The 12,301-nt window shown below is 39.7% G+C and overlaps 1 pseudogene; it reads right to left on the bottom strand.

Moving 5' to 3' along the window:
• The window catches only part of LOC139309885 (zinc finger protein 585A-like), a 36,137-nt pseudogene that overhangs the window by 18,019 nt on the left and 5,817 nt on the right, over positions 1-12,301 (bottom strand).

Below are 12,301 nucleotides of genomic sequence, written 5' to 3'. Positions count from 1 at the left end.
GCTTCATGTCTTTAATTTTTTAACTGCTTTCCCTAAGTCTTTTTAAAGATAATAAGAAAGATTAAACTGTTCCAACATATAAATTACATTTGTAGTACAAGACTCTTGAGAATTGTCTTTTGTTTGCATTCCTAGGATCATCTTCAAGGTTGAATCAGTAAAGCTCACTGGGTCATTCTGTGGGGACACCAGGTTCAAATTCACACAGACTCAGCAGTTGGTTTTCAAAGCAGCTCATGAATGAAGGCGTTTAAATTTTTCAAAAGAAATCTACACTTACCTGGCAAGGTGGCCCCAATTGGATCCTCCTGAAAAGGTGGTCTTTAGAATCATTGGATGGATCTCCTCTTCCCTGGAGCTCTGCTGAGATCTCCTCAATGAATGGCTCCTGCACCTGAAAAAAAGACTTTAACCATGTTAGTTCACTTAAGTTTTTCCTCTCCACATGTATTTTTCCAATTCAAATCAAAATAAGAGAATTTGAGAACTCCTACTCTGTGGGTTGCTGTTATTTCTGGATAAACGCCTGCCACTTTTGTGAGTTCCTTCTTTTTTATTTCCTATTTTCCTTCACAACAGGAGCTGTTTATTTATTTCCTCCCCTTTACTTGACAATAATGGCCTTTCTTTCTTTGTGAATGTATTTATGTCTATATAATGGCTCTCTCCTTCTATCATCTGGTAGAGGGAGCGCCATGATCATGGTAAAGGAATATGAATGAAGTACACTTATTTTGTTTTTCTCTGCAAGCTTTGTTTTTTCTTCAGGGACCATTTTTTTCAAATTTTATCCTATGTATAATGGAAAGTCTGTTTAGAATTGTCTGCAGTGAAAAGTCTACAGTGGGGTATCACAAAGATCCATCTTAGGCCCAGTACTCTTCAATATCTTCATAAATGATTTAGATGAGAGAATAGAAGAGGAACTCATCAAATTTGTAGATAACATTAAGCTGGCAGGAATAGCCAACTCACAAGATAAGTTCAGGAAAGAAAATGATCTTGGCAGACTTGAACAATGGGCCCTATCTAGAAAATTAAAGTTAAAGCAAGGTTTTACATTTAGGCAGGAAAAGCCATAGGTACAAGTACAGATTAGGCAAAACCTGGCTCAAAAAATCAGTAACTGTCACAGGGACTGTAGAGTCCTAGTGGATGATCACTTAAATATAAGCTAGCAGTGTGCGGCAGCAGCTAAAAAAGCTAATACAATCCTTGGTTGTATAAACAGAAGCATACAATAAAAATTATGTGAACTATTAGCACCGCTTTATAAATTCTTAGTAAGGCTACACCTGGAATACTGCATTCCGGGTTGGTAACATTACAAAGATGTTGAGAGACTGGACAGCTATTTGTTTTCTGCCTGAATAAAGGGGTTAGACAAGAAGACCCCCAAGTGCCTTCTAGCTCTATATTGAATAATCCAGGAAAAACAAGACTTGTGTTAAGGTAATAATCATAGTCTTACATCAGTTGGGAAAAGCATGTAGTCTGGGGATCTGCATCTCTACTAATTTTACTGAAACCAGGCAATGTAAAAATGGATGATTATATTCAAACTGATTTTATAAAGTATTTTACTGAAGAGCTCAAGGAACTTCTTTGAAGAGAAGTGAAACATCTTCAAAGAAAAACCAGAAAGTGCAGTTTTCTCTTGAAAAAGCAATTTTGGGACAAATAAAAGTTTCCAACATTGCCTTGGTTAACATGAGAAAGGGAATTCACTTAAGACGTTACATTCACATTCAGTTCAAAGCTAATGATCAAAATTTCTAAAAAGACTAGAGAAGTGATCCAATTTGAGATAGAAACATGTTTTTGTGGGTGGGTGGGATTTTGGGCAATAGCTATTACTAGATAGAGGAGCCCTCTTGGAATCAGTCTGAGTCCCTGGTTTGGGAATCCTGACTGGAGGAAACATTTATCAGCCCTTCCAGGTAGAGAAGAAGCCTGACAAAGAATATTAGCTCTGTCTGTAAGACCACATTAAAAAAATATTTTTTTGTTCTCTCATTGTACTCACTGGACTACTAGGAAGGATTTTTATGAAATTTCTCCCCTCCAGCTCCATGGGGGAATTGAGGTATCTTTTGCATGATGGCTGTCCAGTCCATGACAAACTATGTGGGAGAATAGAACGTGGGAATACGGTCCTACAAGGGTTACTCCCACATAGCTTTTTATTTATAATCCCAACACGTGTTGTCTGGATCTATTTTCTCTCTGATTATCTGTGAAGAAGAGACAGCAGAGGCGTAGAAGAGGATGAAGCTCCCTCACCTGCCGGCCCTTTGCCAGCTTTTCCGGGGCGGCTGCGGGGCCGAGGAGGCAGCCTTCGGCCAGGGCCACCGCCTGGGCGCAGCTCTCCGCCCCGCACTCCCTCAGCCAGCCCGCCAGCTCCGGGGGCAGCAGGGCCAGCAGCTGCTCCAGCACCACCAGGTCCAGCATCTCGGCTTTGCTGCTCCGCTCGGGCCGCAGCCACCCCCGGCACAGCCCGTACAGGCGGCTGCAAAGCGCCCGGGGCCCCTCCGCCTCCCGGGAGACGCAGCTGCGGAAGCGCCATCGCTCAGCCTCGGGGCTGCGGGGCTCCTCGGGAAGGCCGCTCCCCGCCTGAAGGGGTAAACCCCGAGCCTTCATTCCGTCTCCGGCTTCAGCGCAGCCCCGACGGGGGGAAACTATCTCCGAGGTTGCCTTCGGTCACAGCCGACCCTCCCCCACCCAGTCGCCCCGCCCCTTTCCCGGGTTCGGGGGTGGGGAGAAGGGGGGCTCCGCTCCCTCAGGGCTTCCGAGGCCGAGAAGAGCAGTTGCGACTCGCTCCCGCCAAAACTTCCCGCGCTCGACAGGCCTCCCACAGACTCGGTGAGATATGATTGCTTCCTAGAGAGGAACAAGACTGTAATCCCTCATGCTTTGTCGCTCTTGCCTAGACCGTTCCATAAGGCAAGTCCCGCCTCTCCTGTCTCTGTTCAACATCCGGACCTGGCAAAGGTCTTCTGCGCATGCCCTGTTCTTCTCGACTCTGACAGGTCGAAGTCACGTGGTGTCGAAGTATTTGGTAGGTGAGTGGGAGGGGATCCGCGGGTGAAGGGAATAGAGCCGGTGAAGGTCGAGCAGGGCTGGAATAGAGCAAAGCGCCTTTGAATGGAATCTCCTTTGATTGCTGGTTCTGAGCACCTGGGATTTCTCGTTACTTCCCGCCAGAAAATTTATTTATATACGTCATATATTATTAAATAGATATGTAAACAATAACTGTTGGGGGTTCCTCCAAACCAGTTTGTCCTCTCTCTCTCTTGTCTGTATTCATGTGGTGACACTCAAGAACTGTCCTTGTTTTTTTAGAATAGAATAGAATAAGAGTTGGAAGGGACCTTGGAGGTCTTCTAGTCCAACCCCCTGCCCAGGCAGGAAACCCTACACTACTTCAATGGTTATCCAACATCATCTTAAAAATTTCCAGTGTTGGAGCATTCACAACTTTTGAAGGCAATTCATTCCACTGCTTAATTGTTCTAAGTGTCAGGAAATTTCTCCTGAGTTCTAAGTTGCTTCTCTCCTTGATCAGTTTCCACCCATTCTGCCCTCAGGTGCTTTGGACAATAGTTTGACTCCCTCTTTTTTGTGGCAACCCCTGAGATATTGGAAGGATTCCTCCTTTTCCTACAATCTGCCGTTACGTTTTTAGTCTCTATTTCTGCTGTGAGAAACCTTCCCCCCCCCACTTCGAGAATATTAAAAGAGGTAAAATATTGTATTTCCCCAAAGGAGAAATGAAGAAATATGTTCTTAGAGCCAGAAAGCAGCCCCCGTCTTTCTTAATTGCTCCCAGCAGATTTTGTGCCTAATAAAAAAAAAAGACTATTCACAAACAAAACACCTTCACCTCCAAATTGTTGTTTTGGTTTTTTTTGTCTTTTTGGAGGGTTTTTTGAAAAATTTTATTAAACACATAGTAAAACATTGGACACGGTGTAACCGTCCTGGCATTATCTTTGCCATACATAGTAAAATAAAAAATAAGTATCATATATAGCTTACTACCAGTGGTGAAATTCAAATATTTTTACTACCTGTTCCGTGGGTGTGGTATGGCTTGGTGGGTGTGGCAAGGGAAGGATATTGCAAAATCCCCATTCCCTCCCCACTCCTGGGGGAAGGATATTGCAAAATCTCCATTCCCACCCCACTCTGTGACCAGCCAGAGATGGTATTTGCCGGTTCTCTGAACTACTGAAAATTTCTGCTACCGGCTCTCCAGAACCTGTCAGAACCTGCTGGATTTCACCCCTGCTTACTACTTATATAAATTTGGTCTATTCAGTATTTACATATATAAAGACATCATTCCTCTATATTACTTATACCTTTGTCTTATCTACTTCCATTCTATTATAATTACATACATAACCTTAATTCTCCATTCTATGAATTCTGGTCAGTTCATATTTTTCATTCCTCCTTTCCGTTCCAACCATTGATAAAATTTGTTCCATATCTCGTAGTATTCTGACTCATCTTTATTTTTCAATTCCAGCATTAACCTATCCATTTCCGTGCATGTCAAAAAAAATTTAATCACTTCATCTTCTCCGGGGATTTCCTTATTTTTCCAATTTTGGACAAAGATCATTCTTGCTGCTGTTATAATATGTATTATTAAGTAAATTACCCCTTTACTATATTTCCCATTTATAATTCTCAATAGGAAAAGTTCTGGTTTGTATTCCATTTCTTCTCCACTTAATTTTACCAGCCATAAATGAATTTTCCGGCAATACTCCTTTGCTTTTTTACATGACCAACACATATGGTAGTACGTGCTTGAGTCATGGTTGCATTTCCAACATTTTGGTGATAAATTTCTAAACATTTTTGCCTGGCGGAAGGTGCCACCTGTAGAACATTTTATATAAATTTTCTTTATACGGTATTGCCAATTTTATCTTCCTTCCCCCCCCCCTAATTCTTGCCATGTTTCCAATTGTATATTGTACCCAAAATTTATTGCCTATGCCACCATCGTTTCATTGACCTGCTCTTCCTCCATTTTATAATCCAATAAGAATTTATAAATTTTCTTTACCAATTTATCATTCGTCCCCAAAAAGATATCTATTGTCATTGATTCTCTATTAATACCCCGCTCTTTCATGTCTTTCAAGTAACGTGACTGGATTTGTAAATAGGACCACCACTCCAATTCTACCCCTTGTTCTTTTAATTCTTGCCTCGATTTCATATCCCCTTCTTCATTTATTATATCCTTATAGGTGACATATTTTCCTTGATTGATAAGATTTGGGTGCACTAATGCTTGTAATTTGGATAACCAACTCGGAACCTTCTTGTAGTTCTGCTGTTTGAATTTATTCCATGTCTCCAATAATGCCTGTCTTATAAAATGTCTTTGAAAATATTGGTGTGCTACTTGTTTCCCGTACCACAAAAATGTGTGTCATCCTAGATGTAAGTCGTGGCCCTCTAACGTTAACAATCTTTTATTTTTTAAATTTATCCATTCTGTTACCCAGGTGAATGTTGCTGCCTGATGATAGAACTCCCAATCTGGTACGCCAAACCCGCCTCTTTCTTTAGTTTCTTACAGAAGTTTAAATTTAATCCTTGGTTTCTTCCCTTACCAAATATAGTCCGATATCATTTTATTCAATTTTCCAAAATACTTTTAATCTAATTTTATAGGAATATTCTGAAACAAGAAGTGTAATTTTGGTAGAATGTTCATCTTGATTGCCGCTATTCTTCCCATTAAAGAGAGCCTCAAATTTCTTCCTCTCTCCAAATTTTCTTTTATGTGATTCATTAATTTGCCATAATTATCTTCTTTCATTGAAGTGCATCTTGCAGTTATATAAATTCCTAAGTATTTCATTTTTTTCACTTTCTGTATATTTGTTCTCTTGGTCGACTCCTCTTTCTGTTTGTTCGTCTTTTAATGACCCGTAATCCTTTGCATTGGAGTAGAGTTGGGATATCTGAATGGAGCTGAGTGGTTACTGGCCAGATGCCCTTCCTGTTACCAATGCAGAGTTCTCAGCACATATTTACTCATTGTGCCGAGAGAGAGAAATATCTGCCGCTACTTAGGATCGAACTCACAGCCTTCTGATTGTAAGGCGAGAACTCCGCCTCTAGGTCACTGCATCACTCACCTTCATGAGTGATGGGTAATTTGCATTCCCCCCACCCAAATTCTAAGGACAGGAGGTGACCTTTTAGGACATAATAGAATTAACCCACGACCATTAGGATAGCAAAAGAACACCAGGCTCACTACATTGCACCACCCACTGAAGCATTTCGAACACGGAACCCCAGAAACCTATAACGATCAATCCACACTTTCAGCCATTTGGTCAGCTGTCCCAGAACTGCATGTTGTGGATCTGCTCATCAATAAACAGACCTTCTTTCCTAAGCAGCTAGCCTCCATTTTATTTCCAGGGCCTCTCTCCCGTCTTGGAACTGAACCAGATTGATGTTTTCTCCCAACACTGCTATGTTGAAATCTTGACTTTTTCTGCTTGATCCTTCCTGGCTTGTTGATCCTTGAAGAGTTGATCTGGTTTCAAGTGGCTGTAGTACTTCAAAAAAATTGTCCCCCTAGCTGGACTGAAATACGGGGCTCTGTATTGTTGGCCATAATCACTGGGTGAGACTGTGAGAAAGAGAAAATCTTCCCCAGCAGATAATCCTGTTATGTATTCTTTCTTACTTCCAAAACAGAAGACAGAGCTTTCAAAAGACTATAGAATATTTTGTTCTATGATAAGCATATGCCCCATAGATCCACACAGTCCTTAAAAGTGGGAAGCCCCCCTTTCACCTCCTCCATGCTGTTTTAAAAGCACAGAACAGAACAGAACAGAATTCTTTATTGGCCAAGTGTGATTGGACACACAAGGAATTTGCCTTTGGTGCATATGCTCTCAGTGTACATAAAGAAAAATAAAATACATTCATCAAATCTGTCCTTCATGTGATTTATTTTTAAGAGGATATGGCATATTTCTGAATGAGTTCTTATACAATTATTATGTTTCAGTTCATAACTTTTATTAACTGGTTTTCAAAAGACTTTTTAAAAATATTAAGAAATATTCAATTCTTCCAACCCTTCATTTGCATTCCCAGAAAAATCTTGAAAACTGAATGAGTGAAACTAATTGGGCAATTCAATGGCAGGGGTGACAAACCTAAGGCCCGGGGGATGGATCCGGCTCGTGGGGTTGCCCTGGAAACACTGAAGGACCGGCCTGTGGTGCTTCTGTCAGCGAAAACGGAACTCATGAAGGCTGTGTGCGGCTCGCCCGAGCTCCATTTTCACGGGCAGAGGGTTGCAGAAGGCAATGGCAGCCAAAAATGGAGCTCAGGAATCTGTTTTTGCTGGCACCAACAGGCACCCCAAATAAGAGAGACATCGAGCTGGCCATGCCCACCCCAGTCCCCGAAAATCAAACACAACCCTGATGCGGCCCTCAATGAAATCGAGTTTGTCTTTCCTGGCTGGGGGGATTCTTATTGAGTTCATCTTTTTTCAAGAGGTGAGCTACCTAAAAAAACCACAGAAATTAACCTCAATGTGGTTTTGTTTCCCTTCATAGACTTAAATATAGGGATCAGTATAGCTGATGATGGCAGGATGAGATAATGAAAAACGGGACTTCCGGTCTGGCTTCCGTCGTCACCAGACGGTCCTTTGTGACTGCCAGCCCCGTTGCTTGTAAAGAGCCGCCTTTACATCTGAAAGGCGGGTCGAAAAACTCCATTTCCTGATGGAAATGTGAGTCAGAGCAGGTGAGGGCAGGTAGAGCCCTCTTTGAAGTCCCCAGAGTTTTTTTTTAAGTCTTGGGGACGAGCAGATTGGGGCTCCCTATTTTCCCTCGCCGCTGCTCCGAGCTTCGGGAGGACTCTGCCTTTTTGCAGAGCTAGGCGCCGGGACTGGACCAACTAATAAAATAACAGATGGTTTAATTAAAGAGAGCGAGATTTGTACCTGGGACCCTAAATCGGAAGCATTTTTAATGATTTTACTAGCGTTTTTAACTGAAGGGGAAAAAAAAGTTTAAAATGGCGACTGCTGAGGCTTGAGAAAAAAGCCGAAAGTGAAAGTCCTTCCGTAATAAGCTACACAGTAGCGAAATAGACAGTGCCGGCTAGAATCTAGAAGGAAAATATTCACTTTAAGTTTCTTTTTCTTGGAGATTTGTATTTGATCTTGTTTGGGGAAAAGTTTTCTTTAAAAAAAAAAGAGCTTTTTTGTGTGGCAGGATGGCGCTAAAACTAATTAAGCCTGACAAACAAGCAGTGTGTGTGGGGGGGTGCTCCCCCACTCACAATTATGTGAACAAGTTCTGAGCTTACAGACTCAGCAGTGTGGTTTTAATTTAAAAGAATTTCTTCAGGAGGAAATGGCAAAATATCATGAGACTGTGAACCAGAAATTTGAAAAATTAAGGCAGGAAATTAAAGAAATGATACAACTAAAGTATGATAATCTGCAACGAAAGATTGTAACAGTGACTAATGCTTTTTCAGAAGTTGTTATAAAGATGGATACAAATATCAAATTATTAGAGTCTAAAATGGAGGAAGTTGATGATAAGAGTTATAATTTGGACAACAAAATACAAAGAATTGAAAATGATTTGATAAATATTCAAGACAATAGTTTAGAAGTAAAGTCTAAAAAGGAAGCTGGTCACGAGACTTACAATGCAGAAGATATAAAGCAAGGGATTGAAAAAGAAATGGTAATGATGCAATACAGGCTCACAGAATTTGCGATCAGAATGAGAGGATTACAGGAAAATAATAGAGATGATCTAAGAAAAATATCTGCTCAAGTTCTGGCTGGGATTTTAAAGGTTCATCCTGAGGAGGTATTTTGCAGGATTGACAAGGTCTATAGAGTAAATTCTTGGATTGCAAAGCAAAGGCAACTGCCTAGAGATGTGGTGATTTACTTCACAGATAAAGAAATAAGAAATGATATTGTGCAAAAATCCTTTAATTCTACTCCACAACTGTATGGAAGAAAGATCTGGATATATAAAGAACTGCTGCCTAAGATGTTAAAAGATAGAAAGAAATTTGGACTTTTGGTGACTGAGCTAAAAAAAACAAAATATTTCATTCAGGTGGGATGTTCCAGTTGGTATAATATTGAGATATCAAGGAGAAAGATATCAGCTAAATACTGTTGAAAAAGCGGAAGAATTTTACTACAAGGTCCTCAAAAAGCAAAATCAACAAGAGATAGAAATTCAAGATAAGCAGAAGGTGGTGGAAGTAATGAAGAAACAACAAGTTACAGAGGTCTCTACAGATGAGCCGCTTTTGGATTCTCTTTCAGAGGTCTCAGCTGGATTATTTAATACAAGAGAGGCGGCTCTGAATTCTAATGTAATGACTTATCAAGTCACAAACCAGCATGGAAATCAACCAGTTGATATACAATTTATAGAACCAGAATGGAGATTTAAGCCACAAAAGCAAAACCAACAAGATCAAGTTATAGATCAGCACGAAAACCAAATAGTTGATATACAATTTACAGAAAGTAAATCAGGAGGGAGATCCAACCCACAAAAAGTCAAGAAAAGAAGAAGCAGGTCTCACAAAAACAAAAACTTTTAAACTAAACAACAGTGTAATGCCAGTTATTTAAGAGATGATTGAATATATGAAAAGAAAAGCGGCAAAGTATTGGTTTATATTATCCTGAGGAGAGTGACAGATCTCTGCAGTGCTGTACTTTTGGGATGTGAAAAGGGCCTTAAACTGAATGGATTGGAATTATCTTTTTTTGGATTCTTTGATAAATATACTACGTTTATGTTGAGCTACAAGGCAAGAGTGTTATGGGATTGGGGCACGCAGATGATCTGGCTGTTACCCTATTACGGTGGTTGGAATTAATAATTTGGATAAAAGACACCTCTACAGACACTATATGGAATATAAATATAAAGTCACTCGGGTGGTTGTTTTTTTTTTTTTTTATGAAGATATTTGTTATTGATGGGGGTAGATGGTAATTGAAGATACCGAACATACTGTTGGAATTAGGATGTGATGTTACCCTAACATGGGTGATGGAGTTCACAATCCAGATGAAAGACATTACAGAAGATATTATATGGATTACAAGCCTAAAGTCTTTTTAAGAGGATTTTATTTATATAAGGGAATATTTTTTAGTGGAATGGGTAGAAGAATAAAGATATTAAGAATTATTAAGTATGGTAGTCTTGTAGAGTGGGTGGAGACAGGTTAGTTTATGGATTGTTTAGTCTAAGAAAAGGGATATTATGTTTAGATATGATTATATGTAAAAGATTTGAGTTAAGAGATATAATGATGGGGGTGAAGGAAATGGGTTGCCTATGAATAAATGCTAAATTAGGATTTATTATATAGTTTTATAGCGGAAGGTTGCTTTGAAATGTTAGATTAATATACATAAAATATTTGATTTATTATTATGCTAAATCAGGAATTATTATATAATGTTATAGTAGAATGTCATTTTGAAATGTATAGCATAAGGGGGATATGATAATTTTATTAGAAAGAAAGGATCAGCATATGGGGATGAAATAAGGGGATGGTAAAGTATTATATAATCTGTTATGAACTTGGGTTTTATTATGAAGAAGTCACAGGGGGAGGGGAGGGGGAGGGGGGTTAGGGAGGAGGGGGGGAAAAAGGGGGAAAAATTTGTATTTGAAAAACTTTAAATAAGAGATAATGAAAAACAAATACATGAAAGGAGGCTGTAGAATTACAGGTCATAAAAGTTTATTAGTAAGGTTCTAAAACTGTAAAAATATAAAGAGGTTTTTCTCTAAAATATGTGGGAAGCTAAAATTGTATGGAATAATTTCCTTGGCAACTACTCAAAAAAGAGGTTATCTTAGACTTCCGGTGGCACTGCCGACATTGCTGGATGCTCTCTCTCGGAGCGCCAGCCCTGTGATCTTGTAAAGTCGCCCTGACAGCGCAAATCAGCTGTCCGGCGGCTGGAAAACCTTTCCCCCGGGAGAAGAGGGAAAGGAGAGTAATCGGATGGGGGTAGAGCTCCCCGAAAGCCCCTGAAATAGTTTTGGGGGCTTGGAGGATGAGAGCTCCCCAGGAAGTCCGGTGAAACTCCGAGATCCAGGGTGCTTCTGCTTTAAGCAGAAAAAAACGTCGCGACCACTTCTGCAATCGTTACTGAGATCTAAGTTGATTATCTGGTGTTTAAGTAAATTAGGAGGGAAGTCAAGGAAGCCATTACACTTCTGCTTGGAAAAGAAAGTGAAATGGCAATGGGCAGAAGGCAGGAAACCGAGGGGCTTAATTCCTATTTTGCATCCCCGTTTCCACAGCATGGGGCGGGAGATGCAGGTGAAAATAGGCAAAGAAAAACCTAGCTGCTCTAAATGAATTCAAATATTTGGGAACAGTATTGTTCAGAATCTCCTTCAATTGATTTAGTTTCCTCTATGGGCATTATTTTATGAGGATTATGGTGTCCTTCCTGAATTTACCCTTTCTACACATGATTTCTCCCATATGGATCCTTTACTGGTGAGTCAGATAAGGGTTTCTACTTGGAGGCCTTTCTACTTTGTCCATTCAGGTTTCCTGCACAAGTGAATCCTTTCATGAGTAAGATGTTCTTTCCCAATAAAATTACACCAGCTCCATACAATATATAGTCCCCCACCCCACCCTGGTATGGATTCCTTCGTGAGTAAATGTCTTATGATTGTTAAAGCTTTATCCACACTACATGCTTTGATACGGTCTCTATTCTGTTTGGGTCCTTTTATGAGAATTAATGTCCCCTTTATGTCTCCTTTGAGCAAAATTTTCCCCACATTCTCTGCATTTACCGTATTTTTCGGAGTATAATTTTTTGGTTGTTTTTTTTTAAAAAAAGTTTTTTTTTATTTTTTAGACAAACACACATACAAACATACAATGTATTTTCTTTGAACAGAGTATTTGGCTGGTTCACAAATTTAAACAGTGTTTAATCATTTCAATTAAATTTACAATTTCTATATTTTCTTTTTGCCATATTTATTCCTCATCTATTTTTTTAAAAAACCAATATTACACTTCATTCTCATCTCTACTTAATCAATTTCAATTTTCCCTTCTATTCTATTGTAGGAAGTTAGCACCCACCCCTCTCCTGGAAGAATGACGTATTTTAGAAAATATTAAAAAGGCAGAATATTATGTTTCCCTGGTTGAAAAATGGAAACACGTTTTAAAAGACAAGCAG

This window comes from Pituophis catenifer, unplaced genomic scaffold, assembly GCF_029215685.1.
Source record: "Pituophis catenifer annectens isolate HBS135680 unplaced genomic scaffold, rPitCat1.0.hap2 SCAF_2, whole genome shotgun sequence".
Taxonomy (NCBI): Eukaryota; Metazoa; Chordata; class Lepidosauria; order Squamata; family Colubridae; genus Pituophis; species Pituophis catenifer.
The sequence above is the reverse complement of the archived record's forward strand: the minus strand, read 5'-3'. Positions and strand labels throughout refer to the sequence as shown.